A 15,378-nucleotide genomic window follows, 5' to 3' on the forward strand; every position below is an offset into this window, starting at 1 on the left:
AGTACACCCCTCACATTTTTGTAAATATTTTATTATATAAGGTGACAACACTGAAGAATTTCACTTTGCTACAATGTAAAGTAGTGAGTGTACAGCCTGTATAACAGTGTAAATTTGCTGTCCCCTCATAATAACTCAATCGTTGGCAACAAAAGTGAGTATACCCCTAAGTGGAAATGTCCAGATTGGGCCCAATTAGCCATTTTCCATCCCCAGTGTCATGTGACTCAGTGTTACAAGGTCTCAGGTGTGACTGGGGAGCATGTGTGTTAAATTTGATGCTATCACTCTCACACTCTTTCATCCTGGTCACTGGAAGTTAAATATGGCACCTCATAGCAAAGAACTCTCTGACAATCTGAAAAAAAGAATTGTTGCTCTACATAAAGATGGCCTAGGCTATAAGAAGATTGCCAAGACCCTGAAACTGAGCTACAGCACGGTGGGTAAGACCATACAGCAGTTTCACAGGACAGGTTCCACTCAGAACAGGCCTCGTCCATGGTCGACCAAGAAAGTTGAGTGCCCATGCTCAGCGTCATTTCCAGAGGTTTTTTTGGGGGAAATAGACATATGAGTGCTGCCAGCATTACTGCAGAGGTTGAAGGGGTGGGGGTCAGCCTGTCAGTGCTCAGACCATATGCCACACACTGCATCAAATTGGTCTGCATGGCTGTCGTCCCAGAAGGAAGCCTCTTCTAAAGATGATGCACAAGAAACCCTGTAAACAGTTTGCTGAAGACAAGCAGACTAAGGACATTGATTACTGGAACCATGTCCTGTGGTCTGATGAGACCAAGATAAACTTATTTGGTTCAGATAATGTCAAGCGTTTGTGTGGCGGCAACCAGGTGAGGAGTACAAAGACTAGTGTGTTTTGCCTACAGTCAAGCAAGGTGGTGGTAGTGTCATGGTCTGGGCCTGCATGAGTGCAGCCGGCATTGGGGAGCTACAGTTCATTGAGGGAACCATGAATGCCAACATATACTGTGACATACTGAAGCAGAGCATGATCCCCTCCCTTCGGATACTTGGCCACAGGGCAGTTTTTCAACATGACGACCCCAAACACACCTTCAAGACGACCACTGCCTTGCTAAAGAAGCTGAGGGTAAAGGTGATGGACTGGCCAAGCATGTCTCCAGACTTAAACCCTATTGAGCATCTGTGGGGCATCCTCAAATGGAAGGTGGGGGAGCGCAAGGTTTCTAACATCCACCAGCTCTGTGATGTCATCATGGAGGAGTGGAAGAGGACTTCAGTGGCAACCTGTGAAGCTCTGGTGAACTCCATTCCCAAGAAGGTTAAGGCAGTGCTGGAAAATAATAGTGGCCACACAAAATATTGACACTTTAGGCCCAATTTGGACATTTCCACTCAGGGGTGTACTCACTTTTGTTGACAACGGTTTAGACATTAATGGCTGTGTGTTAAGTTATTTTGAGGGGACAGCAAATTTATACTGTTATACAGGTTGTACACTCACTACTTTACATTGTAGCAAAATTTCATTTCCTCAGTGTTGTCACATCAAAAGATATAATAAAATATTTACAAAAATGTGAGGGGTGTACTCACTTTTGTTGGATACTGTTTTTATGTGTTAATGTGTGTATATACACATATTAACACATAAAATATATGTATATAATCATATACATATAAATTTACATTGCGGTCTATGGGAACACACAGTTCCTATAGACCACAATGTAAAGGCACTTTTCAGTGCCATTTTTTTTCTAACAACCCCACTCCCACCAACGTTAAAGCCCCAAAACTGTTTTTAGTAGTAATGCCTTCTATTTTGAAGGCATTTGGGGCACTTTTAGAAAATTAACCAGAGATCTGATCCACTTGTAATATGTGCTCAAAGTAAAATTTTGACACGCCCACTTACTGGAATGCAAAATTTGTCTATTCAAAACACAATAAAACATAAAAATTGATTGAAAATGATAAATCCTGTTTAAAGGTAGTTGAATAGAAAGAGTCAAAGGGTCAAAAGTTCAACATTAGTGCTACACTTGTACTCTAGCCCTAAATTCATATAATTACCCATAAGACTATGGCAATACATACTACTACTATTTATTTAAGAAATTTCAAATCAGTATACCATACTTATATTGATTTTATTGTGTGCTTGTGCACTTATATAGCATGGTTTATCGATTCTTCATTGTCACCGACAGAATTTATGTTTTATATAAGTTGCCTAGAGAACATATTTTAGATAATTGGTTTTATTGCTAATAATATTCTTTAGTTTCATTGGCTGATATATAAATATATATATAAACACGTTATTTTTTTATTTTATTTTTTTCTCTCTCTGGGATAAGTTTCAGGAGACAATATTCACTGATTGATATAAGGCTGATAGTATAATGTAAGCAATACAACTGACAAAGTCCATGTGTTTGGTCCAAATACTAGTTGAGGAATCTGTCGTTAAAGCATAAACACAACTTAAAATTGATGCATATGTATGGGAAGTTGGCTTGTTATTATGACAATCAAAGTAATGATCTCTGTAAATCCGGATTAAAATAGGATGGGTAGATTCCTCTATAACAAACAATATGTCACATGATTACTAGCAAATTAATTGGTATCTTACAGCTATACAAAGACAAATATTTTGTTAATAGCTCATCATAGCAAAGTGTTTGACTTTTCCTGCTAAATTCTTTAATTAATGAGAATATTTCAGTCATTTGATGTACTACTAACGTCCTTGAGAATGAATTGCATATTTAATGTAATCTTCAAAGTTCTTTTTTTGTGTAATATATTTTTACAATTCTAATTTGCTTGTTTAATCCTTAATGTTTTTCCCATAAAAAAGTTCACATGAATAATAATAAATATATAAAATGTAATGAATTAGAATACCTTTGTTACGAATTGTTTTATTTCGATTTTTTATGGTTTTAAATCCTTCAAAAAACAAAAAAACATTAACATCTAGTTTAGAAGTGGAGCTCAAAGATAATAGATCTATTTGCGCTTACAACAGTCAAGTGCAGACAATAGCGTTTCTAGGCACTAGGACATGATAACATGTGCCTGTCACTCGTGCTAAATATCTCGCATAATAGGCTTATATACTGTATATAGGGGTGTGCAGTAAAATTCTTCTCCTGTTTTGCTTTAAGATGATGGTGCTATAAGCCAAGGGTGGTAAACAAATAGTGAAGTTTTTCATGCCATTTTGTCTTATATTATTAATAATAATGATTTACTTCAGTAAAATTTACAGCAGTATTTTTCAATGTTCTCAAATGCAATACTAAAGTCAATTACTTTTAATACAGGCACAGAGGGCATAGTGTGTGCATTAATCTTAGTGCAAGACCAAGCACAAGGTAACCCACCCTGCTATCGATTGCATTCCACTTGTAATCTAGCTCATAGGCGTCCACAGCAGGTTTCATTAGGTTGTGTACTAAGAGATTTTTTAGGTGACAAAGTATGTGAAAGAAAGAATGAAAATGAAATCAAACAAAACAAAGTTTTAATGGAAGAACTTAAAGATACATATTTAACAAATATGACACACAATACCCACATTTTCTAGTAGTGATAACAAGGCACACAAAACTAGTATACAGTTTTATCCAGAGTACTCAAACCCTCTAAATGCGGAACACAAGCAGTGGCTCCCAACCACACCTCACAGGATGCCTGTTGCAGTGCAGGGAGACAGCAACTGTGAGAGACACCAACATATTATCTTGTGCTGCTGAAGCTGTTGACAGCATGCTCGGAACTGTGCAGGACATGAAGACTACTATCATGCCATTCTCAAATTAAAGCATGATGGCAGCTAAAGCAGTGGTAGTGAGTTATTTGAGCCCTAGTCTAGCCAAAGAGGCCATTTACCCTCTTACTTCTGGGAGATTGAATTGAGAGGACCTTGCAAGCATTAAAAGTGCCAATTGGCCCTAGATGGCGGTGGTGCACTTACACAATTTAGCCATTCAGCTTTAGTCTAGTGCTGGCTGCTAGAAATGTCACGAACATAAAATTTTCCATTTGCGAACGGCGAACGTGAACTTCCGCAAATGTTCGCGAACGGGCGAACCGCGCGAACCGCCATAGACTTCAATAGGCAGGCTAATTTTAAAACCCACAGGGACTCTTTCTGGCCACAATAGTGATGGAAAAGTTGTTTCAAGGGGACTAACACCTGGACTGTGGCATGCCAGAGGGGGATCCATGGCAAAACTCCCATGGAAAATTACATAGTTGATGCTGGTTTTAATCCATAAAGGGCATAAATCACCTAACATTCCTAAATTGTTTGGAATAACGTGCTTTAAAACATCAGGTATGATGTTGTATCAATCAGGTAGTGTAAGGGTTACGCCCGCTTCACAGTGACAGACCAAACTCCCCGTTTAACGCACAGCAAACAACCGCAAACAGTCCATTTGCACAACCGCAAACTCCCCATTTGCACAAGGTTGAATACCAAGCTAGCCATGTCCCGTTCCTTGTCCTCACTGATGTCATTGAAGGTCTCTTCCTCCACCCAGCCATGTACAACACCAAGGGTCCCCTAAAGGTGACAACAAGCCCCCTGGGATGCCTGCTGTGTTTGGTCTTCCACCTCCTCAAAGCCACCTTCCTCCTCTGACTGATCTTCTTCAGACTCCTCTCTCTGCATTGCCTCTCTCTGCATTATTATAAGGTGTGTTAAGTAGTACTATTTCTATCAGTTTAATCCCTGTTACGTCCCCTATCAGGGGATGTGTATATGGCATGGATTTTAGGAACCGGGAGATGGAAAAAGATGCTTGGTCGGTCCTCCTACTTCGAATTTGGGGCACTGCGCGTGCAATCTAATGTGCCACCAGATAGGAGTGGTGTGTTAAGTAGTACTATTCCTATCAGTTCAATCCCTGTTATGTGCCTTTTTTTTGGTTTGGTTTTTAAAGCCACAGTGCAGCACCAGAGGCCAGAAAAATTAGGCATGTACACATGCCTGAAAAATTAGGTATTGCTGTAGCAGTGGCCAGAAAAATTGATGTTTGTTTCCCAGGCAGAAAGTGCCCTAAAACATTGCGGCTTGAACCCTAGTTGGTGGCGGATAAGTCACGCAAGTCATCCGGCATTCAGAGATAAAATACAGCAGCGTGTGGACCATTTTTAGCCCAAGGCACCTCATCTCATCAGGCCTTTTTTAGTCGAATGTATCGCCCACTGTCAGTCCCTTCGGGATCCATCCCTCATTCATCTTAATAAAGGTGAGGTAATCTAGACTTTTTTGACCTAGGCGACTTCTCTTCTCAGTGACAATACCTCCTGCTGCACTGAAGGTCCTTTCTGACAAGACACTTGAAGTGGGGCAGGCTAGAAGTTCTATCGCAAATTGGGATAGCTCACGCCACAGGTCAAACCTGCACACCCAGTAGTCAAGGGGTTCATCGCTCCTCAGAGTGTCGAGATCTGCAGTTAAGGCGAGGTAGTCTGCTACCTGTCGGTCGAGTCGTTCTCTGAAGGTGGACCCCGAAGGGCTGTGGCGATGCGTAGGACTTAAAAAGCTCTGCATGTCCTCCATCAACAACATTTCTGTAAAGCATCCTGTCCTTGCCGGCATGGTCGTGGGAGGAGGAGGATTACATTCACCTCTTCCCCTGTTAGATTCCTGTTGTGCTGTGACATCACCCTTATACGCTGTGTAAAGCATACTTTTTAATTTATTTTGGAACTGCTGCATCCTTTCCGACTTGCGGTAATTCAGTAACATTTCAGGCACTTTATGCTTATACTGGGGGTCTAGTAGCGTGGACACCCAGTACAGGTCATTCTCCTTCAGCCTTTTTATACGAGGGTCCCTCAACAGGAACGACAGCATGAAAGACCCCATTTGCACAAGGTTGGATGCCGAGCTACTCATGTCCCATTCCTCGTCCTCAGTGATCTCACTGAAGGTATGTTCTTCCCCCCAGCCACGTACAACACCACTGGTACCAGATAGGTGACAATGAGCACCCTGGGATGCCTGTTGTGGTTGGTTTTCCTCCTCCTCCTCCTCCTCCTCAAAGCCACATTCCTCCTCTGACTCCTCTTCCTCACAATCCTCTTCCAGCGTTGCTGCAGGTCCAGCAAGTGATGCTGATAAGGCTGTTTCTGGTGGTGATGGTGACCACAACTCTTCCTCTTCCTCTTCACGCTCATCTACGGCCTGATCCAGCACTCTTCGCAGGGTACGCTCCAGGAAGAAAACAAATGGTATGATGTCACTGATGGTGCCTTCGGTGCGACTGACTAGGTTTGTCACCTCCTCAAAAGGACGCATGAGCCTACAGGCATTGCGCATGAGTGTCCAATAACATGGCAAAAAAATTCCCAGCTCCGCAGAGGCTGTCCTAGCACCCTGGTCATACAAATAGTCATTAATGGCTTTTTCTTGCTGGAGCAGGCAGTCGAACATTAGGAGTGTTGAATTCCAACGTGTCGGGCTGTCGCAAATCAAGCGCCTTACTGGCATGTTGTTTCACCGCTGGATATCTGAAAGTGCGCCATGGCCGTGTAGGAATGCCTGAAATGGCCACACACCTTCCTGGCCTGCTTCAGGACGTCCTGTAAGCCTGGGTGCCTATGCAAAAAGCGCTGTACGATCAGATTACACACATGTTCCATGCACGGCACATGTGTCAACTTGCCCAAATTCAATGCCGCCAACAAATTTCTTCCGCTGTCACAAACCACTTTGCCGATCTCCAGTTGGTGCGGAGTCAGCCACTGATCCACCTGTGCGTTCAGGGCGGACAGGAGTGCTGGTCCGGTGTGACTCTCTGCTTTCAGGCAAGTCAACCCCAAGACGGCGTGACACTGCCCTATCCGGGATGTGGAATAGTACCTGGGGAGCTGGGGGGGTGCCGTTGATGTGGAGCAAGACACAGCAGCAGAAGAGGACTCAGCCGAGGAGGTTATGGAAGAGGATGGAGTAGGAGGAGTAGAGGCGGTGGCAGCAGGCCTGCCTGCAAGTCGTGGCGGTGTCACCAACTCCTCTGCAGAGCCACGCATTCCATGCTTGGCAGCCATCAGCAGGATTACCCAATGCACAGTGTAGGTGATATACCTGCCCTGACCATGCTTTGCAGACCAGGTATCAGTGGTCAGATGGACCCTTGCCCCAACACTGTGTGCCTGACATGCCATTACTTCCTTTTGCACAATCGAGTACAGGTTGGGGATTGCCTTTTGTGCAAAGAAATTTCGGCCGGATACCTTCCACTATGTCCCAATAGCTACAAATTTTTTGAATGCCTCAGACTCCACCAGCTTGTATGGTAAAAGCTGGCGGGCTAAGAGTTCAGACAAGCCAGCTGTCAGATGCCGGGCAAGGGGGTGACTTTGTGACATTGGCTTCTTATGCTCAAACATGTCCTTGACAGACACCTGACTGTGGGCAGATGAGCAGGAACTGCTCAAGGCGAGAGACGGAGTGGCGGATGGTTGAGAGGGGGCAAGGAGGACAGCAGTGGTTGACGTGGCTGAAGATGCTGGACCAGGAGGAGGATGGCGGATTTGAGTTTGTGTGCTGCTTGTACTCATGTGTTGATCCCATAGGCATTTGTGATGTGCGATCATGTGCCTTTGCAAAGCAGTTGTACCTAGGTGGGTGTTGCACTTCCCACGACTCAGTTTCTTTTGGCACAGGTTGCAAATGGCATCGCTGTTGTCAGAGGCAGACACACAAAAAAAATGCCACACTGCTGAGCTCTGCAATGACGTCATTCTGGTGGTGGCAACAGCATGCGTTGATTGGCGTGCTGTCTGGCTGAACCCGGGTGCGACGACCTCCCCCTGCTTCCAACTCGTCTCCTCCTCCTCTCTGTCTCCCCATCTGAACTTTCCCCCTGTTCTTCTTCTCTTCTAGCGGGCACCCACGTGACATCCACGGACGCATCATCATCAACCGCTTCACTTGTATCTGACAACTCAGCAAAGGAAGCAGCAGCGGGTACAACATCATCATCATCACACCGTACGTCCATTTGTGTAATGCTGCCTGACTGAGAAATATCCCTGTTATCTACATCCTCTGGCAATAAAGGTTGCGCATCACTCATTTCTTTCAACTGATGTGTAAATAACTCCTCTGACAGATCAAGTGAAGCGGCTGTGGTGCTAGTGTTGGTGGTGGCGGCAGGTGGGCGAGTGGTAACTTGAGAGGTGCCCGAAGCTAAGCTGGAGGAGGATGGTGCGTCAAGGTTCCGAGCGGAAGCTGTAGAAGATTGGTTGTCCTGTGTTAGCCAGTCAACTATGTCCTCAGAACTTTTCGAGTTCAGGGTACATGGCCTCTGAACACTGGGCATTATTCTAGGGCCAAAGGGAATCACAGCACCACGACCACGACGGTCCCTGCGGGGTTGCCTGCCTCTGCCTGTAATTTTTTTTTTCGATTAGTGGTACTATGCGTGCAAGCTACTTTGACAACAGATATGAGTGGCACTGTGCACTGGCAGAAGTTGGCAGAGTAGACGCTGTAGGCCTGACACACACGCTTGCAGACAACTAACTGCTATTCAATCTATTTCAGTCAAAATTGTATTTTTTTTTAAATGAACACTACTGTTACACCAGATATGAGTTGCACTGGTGTGACACTGTGCCCTGGCAGGCAGGCACTGAAACGCACACGTGTGAAGGAAACAGACTGCTATTATTTCACAGTCAAAAAAGTGTTGTTTTTTTAAATGTACACTACTGTTACACCAGATATGAGTTGCACTGGTGTGACACTATGCCCTGGCAGGCAGGCACTGAAACGCACATGTGTGAAGGAAACTGACTGCTATTATTTCACAGTCAAAAAAGTGTTGTTTTTTTTAAATGTACACTACTGTTACACCAGATATGAGTTGCACTGGTGTGACACTGTGTCCTGGCAGGCAGGCACTGAAACGCACACGTGTGAAGGAAACTGACTGCTATTATTTCACAGTCAAAAAAGTGTTTTTTTTTTTTAAATGTACACTACTGTTACACCAGATATGAGTTGCAGTGGTGTGACACTGTGCCCTGGCAGGTACTGAAACGCACACGAGTAAAGGAAACTGACTGCTATTATTTCACAGTCAAATAAGTGTTGTTGTTTTTTAAATGTACACTACTGTTACACCAGATATGAGTAGCACTGGTGTGACACTGTGCCCTGGCAGGCAGGCAGGCACTGAAATGCACTCGTGTGAAGGAAACTAACTGCTATTATTTCACAGTCAAAAAAGTGTTGTTGTTTTTTAAATGTACACTACTGTTACACCAGATATGAGTTGCACTGGTGTGACACTGTGCCCTGGCAGGCAGGCACTGAAACGCACACGTGTGAAGGAAACTGACTGCTATTATTTCACAGTCAAAAAAGTGTTGTTTTTTTTAAATGTACACTACTGTTACACCAGATATGAGTTGCACTGGTGTGACACTGTGCACTGGCAGGCACTGAAACGCACACGTGTGAAGGAAACTGACTGCTATTATTTCACAGTCAAAAAAGTGTTGTTTTTTTTTAAATGTACACTACTGTTACACCAGATATGAGTTGCACTGGTGTGACACTGTGCCCTGGCAGGCAGGCACTGAAACGCACACGTGTGAAGGAAACTGACTGCTATTATTTCACAGTCAAAAAAGTGTTGTTTTTTTTAAATGTAAAGTGGTGGCACTGGGCAAGTGGGCACAGTATACGCTGTGAGCCTGACATACACGCTGGCAGGCAACTGCATTTAGATTACACAGGAAAAAAAAAAGCAGACTGATGTTCTAGCCTTAAAAAGGGCTTTTTGGGGTGCTGTCCTTACAGCAGAGATCAGATGAGTCCTTCAGGACTGTAGTGGAAACTGAATACACTAGCCTAGCTATCGATTTCCCTATTAAATCAGCAGCAGCTACACTGTCCCTCCTCTCACTAAGAATGCAGCTTCCGAATGATTCTAAAATGGATGCTGTCCAGGAGGTGGGAGGGTCTGGGAGGGAGGGTCTGCTGCTGATTGGCTGGAATGTGTCTGCTGACTGTGCAGACCGAACATCGCATATGTTCGCCCGCCGCGGCGAACGCGAACAAGCTATGTTCACCAGGAACTATTCGCCGGCGAACTATTCCTGGTCACACCCTGTGCGCACACCTATGATCTAGCCCTATATGAATACTTGGCTGATTTTTAGTTTAATTTAAAAAATAATAATAATAAAATAAAATCCATTTTGTTTGCTTAAATTTAGAAAAATGCACAAAACTGTGTGCTCTATGAGTCTTTTTGCAGGCTTTTTGCATATGTTCATAGAAGGATGTTATAACCATGCATTGTTAAAAATGTGTTCTACGTTTTTTTTAACATACATTTTGTATTTTACGCACGCAATACATACAGGTAAAATCATACATATCACACAAACTACATATTACATGTAGCACACACATATACACTAATATTTGACTGCAAAGAGGGGGAGAAGGGGTATTGAGGGTGGAAATGAGAAGGGGTGCAAGGGGGCATACATTGGAATATAATTTGGAATAAAACTGCATTGTACATTGTCACCCAAACCCCATGATTTTGTATCATAAGCCTAGTTCTATAAGGTCACTATTGCTGCCATGAGAAATGTTTAGTAGCCACCTGAACATCTGACCACTAGAGTCCACCCTAATTGCTTTTTTTTTTTTTGTTCTACAGAGCTTCCAAAGACCCTTTAAGAGCTAAGAGCAATCTAAATGCAACCTTGTAGACTGTTAATTGCTATTCCAATGTCAATCAGTTCCTACCTAGAAGAACTTGTGACCTCTCCTCAGTGGCATATTTAGGTTTTGTGCTGCCCTAGACACTCAAAATTCTGCTGCCCCCCCCGAAAGGTTTTCAGCCTTTTTCCCCTTTATATTTTTTGGGTCAGTGTGTAAAATGTTTTTTGTTTGTTTTTTCCTAACAATTCAAAAGAAAATGGGCTAGCAAAACACTTGCATACAGGTGGGTTGAATTACATGCATCTCATACATTTTTATCCCTGAGAGAAGGGAGAGAAAAGAAGAGCATGGGAGAAAATGGAGGTAAAGAAAAGAAGGAAGAGAGAGAGAGAGAGAGAGAGAGAGAGAGAGAGAGAGAGAAGAGAAAAGTGGGGAGGGAGGGGAGAAAAGGGGGGAGGAAAAGAAGGGAGTTACAGAAAGGAGTGAAAGAAGGGAGCAAGGGAGGAAGCTGAGAGAAAGAAGGCAGGGAGGGAAATAAATAAGGGAGGGAAGGAAAGAAATATGGGAGGGAGGGAAAGAAATAAGGGAGGGAGTGAGTTGAGGGAGGGAGTTGAGGGAGAAAGGGAGGGAGAAAGGGAAAGAGGAAGAGAGGGAAAGAAGAACACACTTTGAAACAATCACTGCCCTTCACATGCAACAACATACAGTAATTACCATCATTCAAGTAATGAAACTTTTTAAGTGTCCATTTACTATTTACTCTGTGAGTTCATGAATGCAGAGAAAGTTATTAGTAGCTAACATACATTAGCGCTGAGAGTTTATGATTAGACATCACAAGCTGATCTAAGCAGTGCAAAGACGCATCCAGTCTGTTAGTTACTAAGACCTTCAATAAGCACTGCTGACAAGGGGAGGCAGCATATCAGCACAAGGTCTTCCCCTCCAGCCTTACCTTATAAGTAAGTAAGATGTGCTGCCCCTCCAAAAATCTGCTGCCCTAGGCACAGGCCTTGTTGGCCTAGGCCATAATACGCCCCTACCCCTCCTTCATATATGTCTTTAGCTGGGCTCTGACAGTGAATGGCTGCTCTGCAGCTGAAATTAATCATTTGTTTATCCCATTTGTAGAAGTTAAACACATAATTATATACAAGCAACGTATAAGAGCATTTTGTTCTTTGCACGGTTTACAACCATAGCTATATGCTATCAACAGTGCAATAATAAAATCATCTAGCACAGAGCAATTACTTTGTGCACTGGTATGTCCCTTTAAGAGTGTAGTATCACTAAAAGCTTGAGGCAAGCAATTTTTTTGTTTTTCGTTTGAAGAAAGCTATTTAAAAACATAACAAATATGCTAAATATTAGACATGTCAGTTCAGAGATTTCTTACACAAATAATTGCCGAATATGCATGCGGGTAATGGCATTCAGGTATTATCTGCACCAGATTTTGATGTAGATCACAAGCGGCGTGCTAAAGTTAGCATAGGTTGTGATAAGCAGTATCGCTACTGCACTAACTGGAAAGGACGATTATGTATATATACAGTATATATATATATATATATATATATATATATATATATACAGATGGCCCTCGTTTTACAACGGTTCAATTTACACCGTTTCAGAATAACAACCTTTTTCCAGTCATGTGACTGCTATTGAAAAGCATTGAGAAGCAGTGCATTTATTAAAATAACCAGTAGGTGGAGCTGTCCGCTTGTGCTGCAGCAAAGCCAAGCAATCTGAAATTAATCAGTTCAACCAGACCTGAGCTATCGAGCAGATTTCAAAGGAACAAAATCTTCCTGTCTATAAATCAGTCCAGATTGGAATGCAAAGAAAGAACTGTTTGCAGAAAAATGCAAGTGAAGTCTGTGTTGTGTGATTATTTTATTAGGTTTATAATGCTGTTTAGCAAATGTTTTTGTTTATTTAACTTAGTTTAATTATATATTCTGTGTTGTGTGATTATTTTATTAGGTTTATAATGCTGTTTAGCATTTAAAGTCTTCATTTCAAAGCTTTAAAAATAATGTATTAGGTGTTACTTATGACAATTTTGAGAGGGGCCTGGAACCTAACTCCCTCACTTCCCATTGACTTACGTTATAAACTGGGTTTCAATTTACAACGGTTTCGATTTACAACCATTCCTTCTAGAACCTAACCCCGGCGTAAATTGAGGGCTACCTGTATATATATATATATATACATACAGTATATGTCTAAATATGTGTGTGTATATATACATGTGTATTTATGTGTTTATATATGTATATACACATATATGCAAATGTATATACATATATATACATATATACATACAGTATATACATAACACACACGTATATATATATATATATATATATATATATATACAAACAAACTTTGGAGTCCGTCCCAGGAAAATACCTTTAAACATGAAAACTAATAATTAACTTGTATTATGTTTTACTCTATTTACTGTATTTTAATGTAAACATTTCACATTCCAATGTTCTTCACATAGAAAAAAATGTTCTTTGTATATTTAAATATATAAACGTATATATGCATATATTTACTGTATATAATTATATATATATATATATATATATATACATATAAATATGTGTGTGTATGTATATATATATATATATATATATATATATATATGTATATATATATATATTAATCATGTATATATGTATATTTACATTTAAAAATAAAAAGAGCATTTTCTTTTCTGTAAAGAACAGTGGAACGTGACATATATACCTTCACCATATTTACCATATTTGGTCTAACGTGGTGTGATGTTAGCACTCAAGTGTTTTTAATTTGCCACTACTTCCGCCCATATTCATATGCTTTTTAGATTATCTACCTCCATTAAAGGTTTACCACTGATAGCTAACATGCACTTTTACTGATGCACACATTGTGATCATTTAATTATTTTTTATTTTCAAATTCTTAGTAACAATACAAACTTTTCACACATTTTTATTCTGTTTTCAAAATGTGTTTATTACCTGGAATGCTGAACATATTCTCTGTCTGTAATCTCTCCTTTTAATCAAGTTTACTTTCACATTAGATCATTTAAAATAAATATACTTGTCACAAACTGGTCAAACTGCCAATGTTTAAATGTTTAATGTCCAGTAAAATGACACTTTTTTGGTACTAATCTTTTTAATATTTTGTATCTGCTAGAGGCAAATTGTACTAAGAATTATTGTATTTATAACCAGTATATAAAGCTGGTTTTAACATAAAGACTGAAATACAAAAGTGTTGCTTTATCTCATAGTAAATTGGCAAACACATATTTTAACAATATGAACCATTACAGTTTTTTCTATGATCTAGAAATCCACACTAATGTAATTAGCATTCTTTTCTAGCCTGTCAGTTGATGATTGCTGCTTGGCAAGGTAGACCAGCCCATTCTTTCTTGGTGGCTGGGCATTTTTGTATTTAAAGCCCTTGTTAAATAGTCAACAGGATTAACATGGAGTCAGCTTTGTTAGGAATTGGAGCCAAACAGATTCTTGGGAGACAAAATACTTCAAGGCAATCAAACAGTGCTGAAAATCTCCAGGCTTACTAACCTTGTCACATTTAATTTAACTATTGACATAAACATAAAACAGCAGTACAATGTTTTGTATTTTATGAAGCACATTTTATAGCTACCTAATAATACAGAGCATTCAAATGGTTTGTAGATTTTTGTAAATGCATCATTCAAGTTGTAAATTCTGCATAATTACTCAAATTTATAAAGTAAGTCAAATTGTACAGTTGCAAAGGAAGCATTAAATTGCGTCATGCATTTTTTGTGTTTAAATCATACTTAATACATTTCCTTACTTTATCCTAATGTTTATTGAAATTGTGGTTATAATTTCCTATCAAACATAATATTATGATTTTAGAATTTAAGGTGCTGAGAAAAAAAAGAAAGAAGATACATGCTTTATATTTAATGTGTAATATACAAACACCCAAAAGTGACGGTCGATAAGCTCAAACCATTTTACTTTGAGCAAAGTTGAAAAAGAAAACAATACAGCAGGATAAAGGATTACAATGTACGAGGAATATCAAATAAATAGGTAAACTCATGGGGAGAACAAAGCGAAGAATGGAAGATTATCTTAGAAGCTTCTTTTAGAGCACCATTTAAAAGCTGTGGACATACAAGGTTCCTAGTTAGGGAACTTGTCCAATCTGCTTGCTGTGAGCAATCCAGCATCTGTTTGCAAAAGTTTAGATTGCACAAGCACTCTCTTGTTTAATCCATCATCTCTACTCCTGCAAAACCAATTGCAAAAGAACAGTAATTGTTAATCAACCTGGTTGGATTAGTCCTGAGAGTTTTTAAATTGCCACTTCTGAGGTGGCAGCGAGTTTATGAATCAGTGGTCCGACACTGCAAGCACACAACACTGTTTTACTAATATATATGGGCTAAGAATGGAATATAAATGGTTATTTAATTGATATAAGTTTAAAATAATCTTTAATATTCAATAATGATTACACGCTGTATTGTATAGTGAATAATGGTATCCATATGTAAAGTAATTAAAGCTACATAATGTAATGTTTCAGAAAGAACATACAATTTTAAACAATTTTCCAATTTACTTCTATTATCTAATTTGCTTTGT

Source organism: Bombina bombina, chromosome 2 (assembly GCF_027579735.1).
Source record: "Bombina bombina isolate aBomBom1 chromosome 2, aBomBom1.pri, whole genome shotgun sequence".
NCBI classification, from domain to species: Eukaryota; Metazoa; Chordata; class Amphibia; order Anura; family Bombinatoridae; genus Bombina; species Bombina bombina.